Raw genomic sequence first — 17,944 nt, forward strand, 5'->3', positions numbered from 1 at the left:
AACTCATTCCTGTAAAGGATTTATTTTAGCTTTATGCTTAATCATAAAGTAATCACTGTAATTTATTCTAATTGGTTTTCAGTTTTCTCAAATGAGCAGGGGTTTAATTTCAACAGCAATGCTCTTATGCTTTCAGATTAAGTTCAATTTCCACCAGCTCTGCACTCCTGACATAAAACCAATGACCCCCAAACAAGAGCGGTTTCTGACTTTCCAGCACTATTTGACTATCTTCTCCAACCATTCAAAAAACCACTATTATTTCACAAAGCAAAACCTGCTATTGATCTAACCGAGGGACAGAATTATGTGTCAGTAATCAGCTGCTAGGAGTATTCTGGCAGATTTGACAGACAGAAGATCCTAGTTTTATCCCACAGACTGAAGAGGGGTGTCAAGAAACTATAGTACATGCATGTTCACTCCCCCTTTACCCAGCTTCGAGATCAGCTAAAAAAACAGCTAACAGCAGAGAGTACGAGTCTGACAAGCCTGCACAGCCCACAATCACAAAGCAGAGGAGCTCCTGGCAAATCTGCACTAGACACCAAACCAAGAGTTTGACACTCCAGGCACAATAAAACTTGAACAGTGAAGTACACACACGAGAGCCAACACAGCTGCTGGTCAATTGCTAAATATGTGACAAACCCAGACAGCTCCTGTGGGGGTGAGTGCTGTGCTGCTACCCCAGAGTCCAGAGAGAGCTGCATATGGGCTGAAGGCCCAGGCCCTGGGGCTGCTCGGGCAGGGGGACCCCGGAGATCCCCAACACCAAGAGTACAGGTTTTGACTCACTGCTCTGACAACAGCCCACCTTTCTTGTACAGCAGCATTTCTGAGGATCTCAAACAGGATTTGGAAAAAACTCAGAATAGAGATTCAAATCCCTTCGGATGAAGCATTCCCATTGTTTATAAAGCTCTAAACAAAGCACCTAAGTTTAACTTCAGCTTAGAGATTTCCACCAAGCTTCCCTTTATAGTCCACTGCTCACAGGGAAAACACGATCAGCACGATGCCACAGCAACACTCACCATACTCTTACAGCGTTCTTGATGTACTGGGGGGCTGGAGCACCGAGCGACCACAGTGGGCTGTGGATGCAGGACGAGGCACCGTCGTGCTTTTCTCTCGCTCTGCTTTGCATCTGCGTCCTCGGGCATCCCCGCCACAAACCATGAGCTGAAGGCTCAGGAGAAGAAGAGCAGCGAGTGAGGTGACCAGTCCTGACCTGCTCCCTGCACAGCCAGCGCGAAGTCTCCAGGTCTGTGAGCCGGGGGTTTTGAGCGTTAAGTCAGAAACTACGGGCTGAGCTGGACTTTCCACTCTCACTCCTGCCATCACCCTGCTGAGTGGCCCTTTGCTGGCCGGCGCTGAAGACATCCCTGGGCAGGGAGCTGTCGGCCGAGTCATGTCTAGACGAGGGGAGGAGGGACACACAGGCACCCACAAGGCCTCTGGCTCCTCAAGAGCCCTTTCACTGATCCATTCCCAGGACATCTGGCTAACACAGGGTGGCGTTCACCGTGGGCTCTGAGCTAAGGTTTGGAAAAATGTAAACGGCAATCCGTTGCTCCATCACTTCTGCAAATTAACTGGAATTTCAGTCTGAACAAAATACACAACCAAGCTCCACAATCCCCTTGGAGACCGTGTGGCACCTTCATGTAGTGCCCCATTCACAGCAATGTACCTCGTAATGAAAGCTGGAGGACAAGGGCGTCCAGCAGGCAGAGCCCCAGCCACAGCCTGGCAGGCTCTCAGGTTAAACCTCAGTGGCCCCAAATCTTCACTGAATGAACAGGCTCCTCAAGACGCTCTTCAAAATAAACATCACCTGTCCCCATGTGGTAGAGTGCATGTGAACAGCTTCTGCCTCTCAGGTACACGTTGACTACAGATGACTACAACTCAAAGAGAATGAAGAACAGGAACCAAGTTTCATCCAGACTTTGCTCCAGGCTGAGCACCTTAAGAGAGTGGATTCTCCCACACCACCCCTCCCTACCTCACGCTCCAAACCCTGGTGCCATTCTGTGTTATTCCACCATCCCCTTCAAGCAAGGCGCACATGTTTCTAGTGGGGTTCAGGAGCTCAATGCCTAGATCAGCAGGCTGAGACCCTGGGAGCAGCCCTGTCCTGACGAGCAGGGCCTGGCAGGTTTCAAGGGCTGGCCCTTTAAGCGCATGCCGCACATAGCGCCAACAGCACCACGCCCTCACAGCACAACTGCCACCCAGGCACTCCTCAAGGCCCTCTTTACACAGTACAGACACAGGACCCATTCCATCATCACAAAAATAAAGCAGAAGTGATGAGTGCTTTTAAAACAATACAGGCATAGTCACGTCTGGTAAACAAGCAAGGACAGACATAAAATTGTGCTTTAATAAGGCCAATTCGATTATCAACAATAAAGCATACAACAGTCTACTCTAAACTCAAAGATATGCAGATCTGTGCCTAGGTTGATCTTTTGCATGTTTGCTTGATATAAACAGATAAATATCAAGAAAATTCCCATTGCATCTAAACCAATACTTGATGAACACTTCTTGTATCATTGATCTAAGGCAAAAAACAGCCGTCAAGACCCAGATGAGATATTGACCTTTACTGTCATACCAAAACCATCACCTCCTGCCAGATAGCCTCTCTGTGTGTCAGTGTCAGCCCAGTGTCAGCCCCAGCTCTAACCTCAAGATATATCACCAGAGCTGCAGATCAAGGGCCCCTGCCCCTGACCACAGAGTTTCTGCAGAGCCATATTTCCATGTACTGTAGGTCTAAGGACTATGGCCCAGTCTACAGCCTCACACCACTGAAATCAGATCACCGGCACTCTGAGAATCCGCTGTAGGTCTGCCCAGGACAGATACAAGTTCGGATGGAACAGTGGACCTGTATTGTACTCATTTCTGCTTGCTCTTCAGTTATTGGTCTTTTTTTTCCCCCTCCTAAAAAATACATTTAAATCAAAGAAATAAAACAAGCATTTCAAACACCGGTTACCAACCTCTCTTTGAGAACAAAAGACCACCAGCGTAAGGTCGTTACTCAGACTGACAGTCTGACAGTTGCGACACACAGAAGAGAGTATTGTTCCAGGGAAATGGATGCCCAGTATGGAAATTCAATGCAAATGTCCTGTGTGCCAGGTGATCAGCACACAGGTAGAACTGACAGCACACAAGGCCACTTTCACTTTCACTGGAGAGAAGCTGTTGTGAACTACAGCATGTTCTTCTCACCAAAAACGGAGTGTGAAAAGATCACAATGACCACGCTGCATTTTCCTTTACAATCTGACTGGCATTTTCAGACTGATGTCATCAGAATGTTTCATCCCAAGAAATGTTGAAAGAGTGCAAAAACTCCTAGAAACGTACTATAAAGCCTGGCGAAATAAAGTTTTTTATTACTGTGGGTGTGTTCAGAGTTCTGCAGTTTCCCATCCAGGTATTCCTATCGGGGGCGCATGTGCAGCAGGTGTGCAGCCCTGACAAAAGCCCTCACTGGCAGCAGAGCCCCCAAGGCCCACTCTCACAAGGGCCATGAATAATTCAGCCTCTTCAGAAAGGAGCACTAAGAGCTGCGCAGAGAGACCACTGGACACATTTTCCTTTGCCTTTCAGGCATTCGTGTGGGAGACTGTGCCGGCAGCAGCAGTGCGAGAGGGGGAACTGTGGACCAGATGTGTTGAGAAGTGCAGAGAGTACCAGGTGTTGGGGGGGTTGGGCATAGGGGTGTCTGACCGGGAGAGATGGCTGTCTGTGCCTGCCAGAGGAGAGAGAAAAACAGTCGGGATATGGGCCTGGGGAAACTTCCGGGAAAAACTTGCTGGAGGATCATCAAAGCCACCTCCTCCAAGGCAAGATTTGTTCCTAATTTGCCATTTAAAAAAAAACAGAACCTATTTAAAGAGAGAAAGTTTTAAGGAACAGTTTTGTGTTGGAGAACAATTCTGTGAAAGCTGTCATAGCATTTCGACAAACACCCTACTGGGCCACTGCTCTTGTAGCCCTGAACAAGGCACTTCACCCAGATCGCTTCATAATTGCCCAGCTGTAGAAACAGACACAAATGTAAGCCTTTTTAGATGAAAGCATTCTCCAAAATAATTAGAAATAAAATAACCACACTTCAGAGAACTGAAAGGGGAAAAGGGACTCTATCCTCATGTTGTCGGTTCGACAGGTTTTCGGGTGCTCCACACTTCACTGCCACACACATAGCTTGAGCTCACAAAACAACAATTATGCACAATCTGCTGTCCAGACCTAGATATCAGCGTCATGCTAGTTAGAACAGTAAACACTGCTTAAATAAGCACTCTTTACATTCACACTAAGCCACGTGCAAGTTTTACATTAAAGAAAACAACAAATGCAGGGTGCTTCATGAAACCTCTTCAAGAAAAGCCCTCCTCCCATTCCCTGCTACAAAAAAAAAACAAAAATAAAGAATTACAGTCCAGCCCACTCTGGAGTAGTCTGGTTCTCCAGTGTCTGCTGCACATTCTGCCTCAACAAACCAGTGATGATTAAAGATTCGCTTCCCCTCCCTTCTGCACTCTAATGATCTTATTAACAGCAATAACCTGCTAACTGTTAATTACCCAGAGGCACAGCAGCACACATGAGCCTTCTGCTGGCCCATCCTCACTCATCGCAACCATCCGAGAAACCCTCGCATCACCCCCTTCTCCGAGAAGCCCATCCATGTACCCCTCCGGATGACTTCTTTAAAAGAACAGGATCCTACACTGGGCGCAAAACGAAGCACAAGAGTGTTGTGCTCATTGAACGAATTCTTGCCCATATCTCTGCCACCATTGCAGTGCGTATGGAGCAGGAGACCCCCGAGCTCCACTTTCCCCAGACACAGCGTATTTTCCCCTATGTCTCTGCTGTCTGGAAACAACGTCTACAAGCAACACCAGAGAGAGACAGTCCACCTGTCTCATCGGTTGCCAAGTGTAACGCAGCTCAGTCTGCTCGCGGGCGGTGTGCCGGGACACACAGAGTGACTGTGGTGGGTGTATAGCTCTCGCTGAACGCATTAAGTAGGTGCTGGGCTCTGCAGTGAAAAACAGGCCTTTGTGCGGAGCCCAGCACTCCCTTTATTATCTTTGGCCTGTACCTGTGTTATTGAGACACCCAGCCTCTGGCACTGCAGGCACTGGGGCGTCCGGGACGGCAGGCACACCCTTCTCCTGTGACAAACACAGAGGTGCTGATTGGCCAGCTAGGCGCGAACACCCACCCACGGGCGACAGGTCACCGTGTGGTGGAACAAGTCTCTTCAGCTCTCAGCACACACTGGGCCTTTAAAGAGACAGGCACCCCTTTGAAACGCACTACCATTTTCTCTGCCTAAGCCACGCTTAGCTTGTTTCACCAACATCGCCTGGACAATAACACAGACAGTAGGCACCAGCAATCAGCTTGTCCAGTCACATAAAATTTCCCCATGCAGAGAAATGTGCAGAAGGGAACATAGAACACACAACCTCGCTTGTACTGAAAAGCCATGGAGAGACAATTGCTCCTGTCAGCAAGTAAGTATCCAAGGCATGGTGATTAAAATCAGTTCACCCAATTTCACATTTGATTGACAAAGAAGCACATACGTGAATTCCTTCAATGCCCTTTGCCGAGAAGTGTAGAAAAGGATTTCATGAACAACCGGCCTGACTGGACTGGTTCAACAGCCTCAAGCTGCTTAAAGTATTGAAATTCTGGTTTTGAGCATGTGGTACCAGATATTTGGCACTTCCTAAATTGATGACAAACCAGAGCAGTGCAGTTAGTTCCGCTATGAACCTGCATGTACAGAAGTCCAAAACCAAGGAGCACCTGCAGGCCAGGAGCCAGGGAGAAGCAAGGCACAGAATGTTTTATATGTATTTTCTTTTTATTGCAAAACAGGAAACGGTTATCTATGCGGCTTGCATGCAAAGAAACTTTTAACCCATTCGTTCCTGGAGCTTATGTGCAACTTCACCAAGAGATCAAAATTTCTTTTAACAGATCTTTCTTAATAACATAGCAAAGAGCAGTCTTATTAAGCAATGGACACTCAGTTCTGACCAGAGATTTAATATACAAAGAAAATTCTACAGCAATGTTAAGCCTGAAATAAAACAACTGGACAAACAGCATTCATCCCTGTGTGATCTCTATCAAACCGAAACAGATCTGATAAACAAGCTCAACTGTGCTTGCAACTAAGTGGGCATGAATGCTGGTGCTAAACTGGTAACAAACAGTGAAATGCTCTGAATAAGGGGCAGAGCACTTATTATTTTCAGGATTTCTTTTTAAACTCCTAGGCAGAGCAAAAGACATCACTAGTTGTCCAACTTAGATATTGAAAACCCTCTGATTTTAGTGTTTAAAAAGATTGTCAAAGAACTTGTTCGCTGCCCTGAAAAAAGTTGAGGATAAACCTGCAATCTAGCACTGGGGTGGAAGATACATATAAAAATCCCTCATCCAAAACGGCAACACGCAGCACAGGGGTGTCCAATATTTGCCACATTAACAGAGGCTTGGCCAGTGGGCTTGCGAAACTCGTTCCCCACCTTGTTGCAACAGCCCATATAAGGCAATAAACCAGAAAAACAAGAATCCTGCTTTCATTACAAGACAAAACATTCAAAATAACACCCATACTCTTCAGTTAATCACCACAGACCTGTCAGTGCAATCAGTGTTCTGCATAAGAGTTGGCTGAACTGAGGATGGGAAAAGTAGTAATCACGTCTGTTAATTAACTGTACTTTTGACAAACTTTCAATATAGCCCATTGGCTTGAATCCACAAATGACTGAGCTAACATTGGTTAATTCTCACCGTGGAGCTTATGCAGAGTATCAAGCATTTCATTTAGAGAATGGCTTCACTTGAAGACTCCAAATAACAACGGACATCACCAACAATTTCAGCATCCCCTGCTGTGAAGAGCTCATGAAGTCAGGATATTGATGTTCCTGGTGTATCAAGGATTTAATGTACTATAAGACTAAAACATTAAAAATACATTTTAAAAGTGCTATGCCACAGACTCACAAAAACAAATCTGTTAACATTTTACTTTACTGTAACTATCACACACAGACAGACACACATTACCAAGATTAAGCGAATTTTTATGACAAACCTTAAATGACTGGAGGTTTGCTCTCCATGTTAACGTCAAAATCAGCAGAGGAGCGGAACTTGAAAGTTAAAAACAGGAGAAATCCGAATCAAAACTTATGCGAAGAGCTCAGTAGAAAATAATCCTTGGATGTGCCAGAGAGCAGGCTGGAGCACTCTAAGAGAAGAGCCCTCAACCTGATCTCTCTCCCCGTGTGAAAAAAAAAGAAAAGCAAAAGAAGAAGTAATGGCTGCTGTTTGAAATTAAAAGGAGAAGTGTGGTGTAGCAACTTGCTCTCTCACAGTGAGTCACTGAACACACAGCCACTCGCAGGGGCACCAGGGACACAGCATCCACACCTGGCCAATGAGGGGTAGGGGGGTGGAGCCACTATGCAAATTAGCCCAGGTGAGCTCTGGGCAGGATGAAGATTGGCTGGAGCCAGAGTGGGGGAGGGGAGGAGGCAAAGCAAACTAATCAGCGAACAGCACCTGGATGTACTCGACGAGCGTGAGGCAGACAGCCTGCGAAAAAGGATGAGCAACACAGTACACCTCTGGCCTCTCACCAACTGACATCAACTGAATGGTGTAAAGAAAGGTCATCTACTGGATCAAACTCTCTCACACCCGCACCACAGGCACACCAACAGCAAGGACATGTTTTCAGGAAAGCGAAGGGATAGCCATTGACTGGTTTATACTACATTTTCCAAACATGTGACATTCAGATCTAGAGCCTCTGTAAAACCAAAAAAGTCTGAATACAGTTTGCCACTCAGAGCACTGTGAAAGAGGCCCCAGAAGTACAGTCAAAACAAGCAGTGGCGAAGGGCAGACCACTCCTTAAAACAACGGGCAGCAAAGGCTTCAAGTTTGTTTCCTTGGAAATGGCCCTGAGTTCAGACCAGGGCTGAGAGTCGATGCAAGGTCGCATCAGGGTACCTGGTGCTCCAGCCTACCTCAGTAGCCCAGCTCAGCGCAGGCCCAGGGCATCAGAGCCAAGCGCTTCCCAGAGGACTCACTGTCCTGTGCAGAGTGCTTTCCACATGACCTTCAAGCACAAGCTGTTGACCAGGATAGTAAGGAAAGGGCAGGACACAGGTGACTGGAACAAAACTATTCACCTCCTCTTGAATGCAACATGAGAGGAACAGCAAAACATGCAGACAACATTAAACACTTGCATCTCTTATGATTTCACTTCTCAGTTTGTCTGTTCTTTTTGTAAACGAAGCCCTGACTGTTAAAAACATCACTGCACATACGCTGCCAACAGGTAATACCTGCAGTAGCTGCTCCACCTTTGGGCTCAGAAACAGAGAGCACAATGGCACTCACTATCTCCCCAGGATTAGCTGACCACTGGTTTCCATTCGGATTGCAAACAGCTGCTGGCAATGCTAATAATGGTGTCCACGCCTGTTCAAGTCCAGGTGGAGGCAACATTCCTAGGCAACACAAAGAATATGTGAAAAAAAATGCACATTGAGGCTTGTGTGATAGGAAGGATTAGTGCTCCTAATATAGAGGCCACACCCTCAGCGCCTTGCCCTACAGGGCACACTGTGCCACTACAACATGGTCGACACGTCGTCCCAGACAAAACAGGGCAACTAAAGGAGCTGAAAGAAACAACCTTTGGCAGGACTTTGTTTATTTCTCTCATTTTTGCAACAATATCCTCCAGAAGCTGGGAACAGGGCGTCGAACTGGGGGGGAGGGGGGATAAAGCCGTCCGAATGGAAAACAACACCTGTGTCTAGAGCAGGAGCATCCAGACAGCAGGGATCGTGCCGCCCTGCTCCTACAGCCACAGAGAGAGGCTTCCAAGTTCAGACACGCAGGCTCACTGGAGCAAGGTCCTTCCACTGGAGCGTCTTAAAGCCGCCGCAGACACGACCTCGCCTGGAACACACGACGGATGGATGTGGAGAAGTACAGGGTTTGGCCCGCAGGTAGTAAAAACATGAACTATAAACATCAAATGGGAAATGCTGAGCAAGAAGAGACACATTTACATCTTCTAGACAAGGTTGTACAGCAATAAAAAAATCAAACAAAATGCTAGAATATACAGTATATATAGATATTAGAATATATAGTGCAAGGTATAGAATTTAAGTGATTTATGTTAAAATTGTATTACGCAATGGTAAGTTGTCATTTAGATATTATGTACAATTTTGGTCACCAGTTTATAAAAAAAAGAGACGCATTCCAAGACTTTAAGGAATATCCTACGCTGACTGTCGAAAGGAACCAAACCATTTTGATCTTGAACAGAGAAGACTATGAGGGGACCTGATACAAGTATTGTGATCCCTCAGAGGCCCTGAGAAAGGCAACCCAGGACTTCTTCAAACTGAGCAGCGGCACACACCAGAGGGCACACGAGAAAACTACATGGAAGTCCACGGAAAACCTGGAACAGGAGGCTCTTCTTTATCCACAGGGTTGTGAGAGTATGGAACAAGGTACCCAGCCACGTTGCTGAACCTCTGGCTTCTGTCTGGATGAGATCAATTAACCACTATCTACCAAACGGGCCACATGGCCTCAAGTTTGAAATGTTTCTCATGCTCTTATTCCACTGTTCCACTGAATCAGAGATATAACCTACAGACAGCTTACATATTGTCTGTGTTGCTGTTCCAAGCCTGGGTCAAAATTTGCATTCGTTTTGCTAAAGGAAAATTCTCTTTTTAGTGCAGACATACACATTATAATAGCTGCAGGGCCCCAAGCTTGACAATTAGTGAACTTATTAATTCCTCTTTATACAGGTAGCTTTTGTGTTGATTCCAAAGCAATTGTATCTTCTTTAATGCCATGGCAATGACTGAAAAAACAGAACAAAAGGGGTCTTCAGTGACTTGTAAGTCACTGACGCAGCAGGGCATTTACTGCAGCAACAGCCAATTTGCTAAGGGCACACTGGAGGAAAAGGGCCTCCAGTCTAGAGTCCTATATGATTCCACTGGACAGCACCCATTTCCACACAAAACAATTGTGCCAAAGTGCTTTAACAGACCTCAGGAATAGTATGTCCAGTGTAGCCTGACTGAACGGTCAACACACCTGTATGCAATTCAGACAAACACAACAACAGATATGAAGACAGCAGAGGTTTCCACAAGGAAGAGGAACCTGAGATCACTAGTTGCCATATCTATTGATAAACTGCTTTGTTGTCATCATTACAAGTGAGTGAATTTGTATGACAGTCGTGGTGTGAGTGTTAACTTTTGTTTTAAATTCTCTAGGACGAGCTAATCTGCCCTACAGTTCAGACTAAGGCTCAACCTTAACACTGCCACACACCTTTTGCTGAGCACATTTTTGGAAAGACAAGGATTGAAAGTGTTGGGGAGTCTGTGAAGGAGTGCTGTGGTTTTGGACCTAGCTGGAACAGAGTGTAATTGACGAACGGAATAGAGACTGTGCGGCATATTTTGGTGGCTATTTAATAGTGTTAAATCAGTCAAGCGCCACCAAGTCAATTTCTATCATAAACATCTAGTTTTTACAAGAAATTGGTCTAGTGCATCTGTTCCCCAAGGGGCAGCTCTCACATAATTGCACTGCTGGTTACAAGAATCTGCTTCCTAAAAAAATAATACTTTACAGTGTCTCTGCTGCTCTCACTAAATAGTTTTAGCATCTTTCCCCACCAAAATGTGTAGCATTGCCACCACAAATGCCTCTTCTGGTAAAACACTTGTTTTGAATGAGATTCCTTTTTACAGTATAGCATCTCCGACACTATACTGGGGCATTAGGACCCACACGGACTGCAGGGAAAGCACCCCCTACTGGCCCCAATACCACCTCTTCCAGCAGCAACCCTAGATATTCCCAGGAGGTCTCTCATCCAGGTACCAACCAAGCTCACACCTGCTGAGCTTCAGCAGGATGTCAGTTGTGAGTTGCAGGTGATATAGCTGCTGGCGGTATAAAAATATAATCGATTTATTGTAATCAATTGGTAATCTGTATATCAATGTGAAGAGCCAATGATGATCGGATGTAATAACCTGCTGAGTAGTAAAGATTTTTATGGCAATATGCACATTTTATGTGCATCACATCATTTATTGCTGCTATGGTGCAAAAATGCTGTAAGTATGCTGTAAGTTTCCCTTATCCTTTAATTTAGAAAGATTTTGTAGACCAAAGGTAACATTGCATATGGAATGACAAAATCGACAGGGAAAGAATATATACCTAGTGATTTTAAAAAACTGGGATTTAATCTGAGGTTTACTGGATTTGACTGACACGGAGTTGAATTCGTAGAATTGACCCCAGAACTGCAACAGGTCCCATCCACGGTCCTACTGCATGTGTTACACTGTGATGTCAGGCTTTTTTTAACCACAATGTATTAATTGATCAGTGTTCATAGACACAGGTAAGAGAATCAGACCAGCAGAATGTGGCAATACCCATCAGCGGGTCCCCTGCACGCACACAATCATTGTTTACTGAAAATAATGATGATAAAAAAATGCACATCATAGACAATGAGCTCATATCTGGCAAGCAGCTGTTCTTCATTATCCCCTCCATAATGGAAGCTGAGAAGCACTTTCCTTTCTACTTTGTGGCAGCATCAGTGCCAAAGACCACATTCCCCCAGTTCTTCCCCTTGGCAGCCCAGCAATAAAGTGTCCAGGACACATCGGAACAAAAGATTTCAACAACAGAAGCTACAAGACCAAAGGCTTTCTGAAACGAAAGGAAATGAGTGTGGAAACTGGTTTTGGTCTGCTTGCTGTTCAGAAGAACTCAGAAATAAAAAGCTGACATTTTGTTCCCTTAACCAAAGGGTTCATTTCACTTCCTGCACAGCTGCTGACCAATGAACGCTTTCCTCATCAAGGCAACAGAAACAACCACAAGCTCAGCAGAACCTCACCGAGCTGCTGCACTGCAGAAGCACACCAGCGTACCACAAAAAGCAAAATAACTGACTGAAGACGCTTGCTGCAAGGGAAAAAAAAGGTCAGGGAGTACTGGGAGGGGCCCCCCATTTAAACCAGAGGCAGTCAGCTGTGGCAGGTCCATTACAAACCCGTAATCCAGCTAATCTTCAGCACCTGGGTAAGTAAAGCAGTCAAGGATCGCCAGTACTCATAGGAAGGAAGTCCTGAAATGTCCTGGAACTGAATGACAGTCCCGGTTACTGGTGGGCCTGTATTTCTGCAGGTTTTCATTCTAACAAGCATGAAGCTAACTGGGATCCACTTAACAGCTTCTTCTAGATCTTCAGGGGCTGCTGCTTCGAAAACACCTAGAAACCCTGCAAAACACAAGGGCTGCCTGGGAACAGATCTGCCCACCCCCGGATGAGACCTCAAACAAAGGAATGATGAACACAGCACAGAAAGGCAGAGTGCAAGTGGGAGATGTGCACTACAGCACACCACCACTAGGGGCATCAGCAGTCACTACCACTCATGAGCTGGGCCTCCTGCAGGTTAGCCACGTGACTGTAATGACTAAGTGCAAACACACGCCTTTCCTTTATAGCCTAAAAATAAAGACTGCTTAGTTTCATTTATTAAAAGCTCGGTAAGTAACCCCCACACCAACATGGAAAAAAAAGCCACAGAAAAAATAGAGAGACAGTTTTTTTCCCCAGTGTGTCCAATTCTAAATACAGATACAACAATTTGGTACAGATACCTTAACTTAAATCAATATAACAGTCTATTATAATATTAAGACAATTAGTAGCTCATTTAGGCTTAATTAATTAAAAGTTCATATAATCCCATCTGTCAACAATTCAGTCAGCAATAATCAAAGAGCAAACGTGCTTATGAGACTATCAGAACAAAGAAAGATTACAAACAAGATGAGGCCATTCATTCCATCTGGGCTGTTTGATAGTTAGGAGCTAATGAGCTGAGGATCTCATCCAGCTTTTCACTGAAAGAAGCCAAGTACTGTCTCCAGCAACATGGCTGTCAGCTTGTAACAGAGTGATCCCAGAGTATTCACAAAACTAAACGACTTGCTTTTGTTGTGTTTTTTTATACACTCGTGCACTATTTTTGCTTAAGACTTTACATTTAAAAATCCAGGTTTATACCTCTTCTGTAACCGAAGTCATAAGACAGAACAACAGATCCAATTTAAACATGTTTTTCATTCATACACAAAAGGTTTGCAAAATCAAAGGTCATTCACACCTCTGTCAACAGACCCGGTGACTTTTGGTCTCATAAACTCGTTGCGATGGTGTATATCATCACTATCTGTGCCAGACTGCACAGAATCAGAATCTCCGGAAGCCCAACAGATTTTAGGCACAATAGCAATAACAGCACTCACAATAGGAAATGTTCTCCATAGCACTCATTTTCAATAATCATACACACACCCTGATAAAAAATAAAAACAAAATAAAAAAAATAACACACACTTAAAAAAAGAAATCTAGGGGCACAGGGTTCCATTCCCACAGACACACAGAAGTCTTTCTACTGGGTGCCAGCAGTGTAGGAGTCACTATTACTTGGGAACGTCTGCTCTTCTACAGACAGGAGAGGGGTGGGCAGTGGTGCTCAGGAGGGACACGGGAGAACATCTGATAAGGTGATGAGAATGGTAAGGAAGCAAAAATGTGATTATGAAGTGCCTTTTATCTTCACGTTGACAAACGTACACTTTGCAAAAGTTCCGGCTCTCTCACCTCCTATAGGATAGTTTATAGATAAGATGCTGAAACTGCAGTCAAGAACTGCATGTCCACTCAATTTGAGCAAAGGGCAAGAAATATCCAATCTGGGCGCAATAAATTAAAATAACGATAACCATTACGTTGTGTGTAAACATGACATCAACCTCAGCACTCTCCCTGCCTCCGTGTGTAGAAGAGCATCTCTGACCTTGAGCTGTCTCTGGCTGGGCTGCAGCAAATTCCCATCCATCACCAGCTACGCCCCAGACTGAGGGCACCCAGACCCTTCAGCTGCACAGCTATCCCACCTGCCTGTGTGCATGTCAGAAAGGAGGGAGGGAGGAATGTCACAGAGGGAAAGAGAGCAGAACACTGAGTGAAAGGAGATTTTATTTTTGGGTGTTTTTAAAATGACAGGTGAAAGTGAGGGAGCGAATCTTACCCAATACCAGACACGAACCAGGGAACGGTGCCTGCACACAAGCACACAGGACAACGTTATGAGCTCGCTCATAAACAGGCCCTCATACCTCCTCTTCACAGGTCCCACAGACGAGCTCCCTTCATGGTCCAGAAAGACAAGGCTGGGTCACAGCCAGGGGCTGCCACTGCCAAGCTCTTGTACCCTCAGCAGATCAATACAGGGGGGATGAGGACGGCGGTCCAGTCACCACCACTGAGTGACATACTAACACTACAGCAGCGTGGGCAGGCCTGGTGCACAGTCCCCTGTCATTAACATGAACACACAGAGAGGGTCCAAGATGACACAGGCCAGACTCCTGCCGCTTGGAAGAGGCTCGGTTTCTGAGCTGTTGGCTTCCTCTCTTACTATAATCAGGGTTTTCCAGTAATGGGTTTTGGAATGGAATGAGTTTTGAAGGAGAAAGACAGAGGAAACTCTGCAGATTGCAAGAAGAAAATAAGATTCTAAGATTGAAATAATTATCTGAAAAAGACCTGGGTGTTTTTGTTCACACATTATTTAGTTATAGACACTTTGGGGGGGGGAATAAAAAAGCAAACATGAATATATACAGTAGTTATGAGTGTAGAATTTAAATCGAGAGATATTATGTGAAGATTGTTCCACGCACTAGTAAAACCTAGTTGAGAATATTGTGTACTGTTTTGGTCACCAAAATACGAAAACGATATTGCTGCTCTGGAACGAGTCCAAGGGAGGACAACAAATACATTCCTGACCTTAAAGGAAAAGGCCCGTTTTAACAGACCAGAAGAACTGAGGCTTCTTAGTCTTAGCGAGACCTGATCCCAGTTTTCACAATTCTCAACAATTCTCCTGGACCTCTTCAGAATCAAAAGCGAAACACGAACCAGAGGACACGTGTGGAGATTATGGGGAAGTGCCTTTAAAACCGAGAGCAGGAGGCACCCATTTACCCACTGAGCTGTGGAAATACAGAACAAGCTGCCCAACCCCAGCTTCTTTCAAGAAGCAGCTGGACAAGGTCCTCAGATTAAAAACCTACTTGCAACCAAACAAACTAGTGTCAGGAAAGGCTGGCTCTTGCAAGTAACTTTTCTGTGTTCTTATGAAACTGTTCCAGCCAGCCCAATGGATCTTCTTTCATTCACAGTCACAGCAGAAGCACTCCCTCCAAAAAGTTTTTTTTTAAAACTACTACTGCTTCTACAATCAATAAAAATACCCCACAGCGCAATGCAAATCTAAAGCAATGTTAAGACAGCAGACTCAGAAGAGAGCCGCAGAAATGAAAGGCTTTCTCCGACCAGCTTACTCCTCGCACAGCAAGAACGCAGACGATTACTGTCCTCCCTCTCCAACAGGAAAATAGGAGATGAGGGTCAGCACTGAGGCTAGCTGCTTTCTGACCAGGTAATTCCCCTTGAGCAGAGAGAGAGTTTGGAATGTCACAACTGGGGGAAACAGGTGTTGCAGCCTTCGCAGACAAGAATGTCTGAAGGCCCCGACGTGGACACCGTATCTGTGACTAAAGCTGGCCTGCTGATGTTAAAACATGGGACAGCAACAGCCGGAACGGCACCAGAGAAACAGAACAGGAAGCCACTGGATGGACAGAGCAGTGGTCGCCAGCACCAGCAGGAGGACGCAGAGAAACAGGGGGAAACCAAGATGGCAGCATGGTTACAGTCACATGAGTTCAAATGTGATGAGTGGAGAAGGTAGCTCCGCGCTCTGCTGTGATCACATGACATCAGTCAGAAACGATTCTTTTTTACGTGGCCGATTACTATGCAGGTTAAATGTTTAAACCTTCAAAGGGCCAATTCTCTTTTTCCTTTGCTCCTGGTTAAAACAGAAAGTGCAGCAATGCGTCACATGAAGATGATGTTTCAGATGATCCTATATCCGAGACAGGTGTTTCTCTTCCGCCCCTGCACACAGTGTTGCTGCAAACTCCCATTACAAAATTTAAGACAAGTGTTTTCTTTCTTCAGCACCGATGCTGACAAGTCCCTTGTCAAGCCAGCCACTGAGACTATCCTAGGTTTAGCAGCTAAAACTTCTAATTAAATAGAGAGCATGAAATACAAATGACGGTCTTATCCTTCTGTAGTGCTGCAGACAAAAAAACAATAAGACATTTGAACTACCGTAATCCAGCATGGCGCACGGATCTGAAGTGATACAAGAGCCCTGAGCCCTTCCCAGAAACAGAAGACGGCAGACTGGAGTATTTAACACTGAAGCTTTAATACAGCAGCCTGCCACCTCCTCACCAGATCAGAACATCCAATACATTCAGTTCCCGCTACATCATCTAAAAATACTGCTACCTCTGTAGTGTCTGTTTGTGGCTACAGAAGCCACAGGGGTGTGGTGACACCGAGCATGGAGTATTAAGCACCATGAAAGATGCAAGGCAGCCTGAGAAAGGGCACACGACCCGCACTCCTTCTCAGTTCCACGTCACGTGTGGGTTCATGTACAGGCAGTAACACTGGAAACAAAAGGCTGCCCTTCCACAGCATCCCGACAGACACCAGCGGGAACAGCACAACCCTGCATTCGTCTACCGCTAGCTTGGACCCCTCTGCAGACACAAACACAGTGTGCTGGGACTGTGCTGAAACATGCCGTCCTCTACCGTCTGTTTTTATACTGACTGGGATTTTGTACGACACCACCTGACTGTTACTTTCCTCCATAGTGTCAAGGGTTGTGTGGAATGGAAACTACGATCACATCTTAGCATTTAAATCTCAGATGGTTTGTTTTATTTTCCCTCCTGTTTTGTCTTCTTACGAATGGATCTGGCAGAGAGAGCTCTGGCACTCTGGCACTCTGGCAGCAGTGCCCACTGGGAGCCAGGTTGCCAGCTGGCAAAGCCTGGCAGAAGACAGGCTCACTGCCCAGGCTGTGATAAAAACCAGCGAGAGTCTGTAGAGGACCAGCTGGCACACAGGGGTTTACAGACAGAGAGAAGGAAGCCACTCAAGGCTTCACTCATCACGCTCATTGCAGCACAGTTTAAAAGAAGAAGGCTGCCTGTCTACATGAAAAAGTCCAAATAACAGTTTTGAAAATGAATGTTATAGAGTTTAAGATCTCAGCAGAAGAGAGCTCTGACTGTCTCCCCCCCAACACACACAACACACAGACTTACAAACTACATAGAGCACTTAATACCCTATTCTTATATTAATGTTTGAAAGCGCTCATTTTTGTGTCATTGCAACCATAGCTCAACAAGAGAAATAGAGTGTGATCCCAAGACCAGTTTAGTTGAAAAAAGAACTTACTGCAGCCTTTGTCTTTCCTAGAAAGTTTAAACTCTTGACAACATATACAGCAGCATATTTCAGTAACCATTCTCGCTAATCGCTAATACCCCTCAAGAACAACTGAAAGCCAATTCTATGTATCCTCACATTTGCATTTTTATTACAGTGTGAAAATTGTATCCGTCACTATCACAGGCATGCATTTAAAGGAATGTCGAAATTATACTCCTTAAGAGAGGTGATTTAAAAAGAAAGTACCATTCGCCAAACTTCTAGATATGTTCTCCACATTTCCACCACACAGAGTTACAGTATTATAAGCCACAAATTATAGAACTAAAAAAATACAACAAATGACAAGCTGAAAAAAGAAAA

The 17,944-nt window shown here is 45.2% G+C and overlaps 1 protein-coding gene across 2 annotated transcripts in view; it reads right to left on the reverse strand.

Annotated features, from left to right (window-relative positions):
• The window catches only part of elf1 (E74-like ETS transcription factor 1), a 54,278-nt gene that overhangs the window by 33,108 nt on the left and 3,226 nt on the right, over nucleotides 1-17,944 (reverse strand). The window contains exon 1 of one of the 2 annotated variants that reach the window (XM_006633038.3): nucleotides 7,169-7,450. The exons of the other annotated variant lie outside the window; for it this stretch is intronic. The gene's annotated coding sequence lies outside the window, so the exon portion shown is untranslated. Of the gene's footprint in view, nucleotides 1-7,168; nucleotides 7,451-17,944 lie in introns of those variants that run through there. 2 annotated transcript variants of the gene reach the window in all.

Source organism: Lepisosteus oculatus, chromosome 8 (genome assembly GCF_040954835.1).
Source record: "Lepisosteus oculatus isolate fLepOcu1 chromosome 8, fLepOcu1.hap2, whole genome shotgun sequence".
NCBI lineage: Eukaryota > Metazoa > Chordata > Actinopteri > Semionotiformes > Lepisosteidae > Lepisosteus > Lepisosteus oculatus.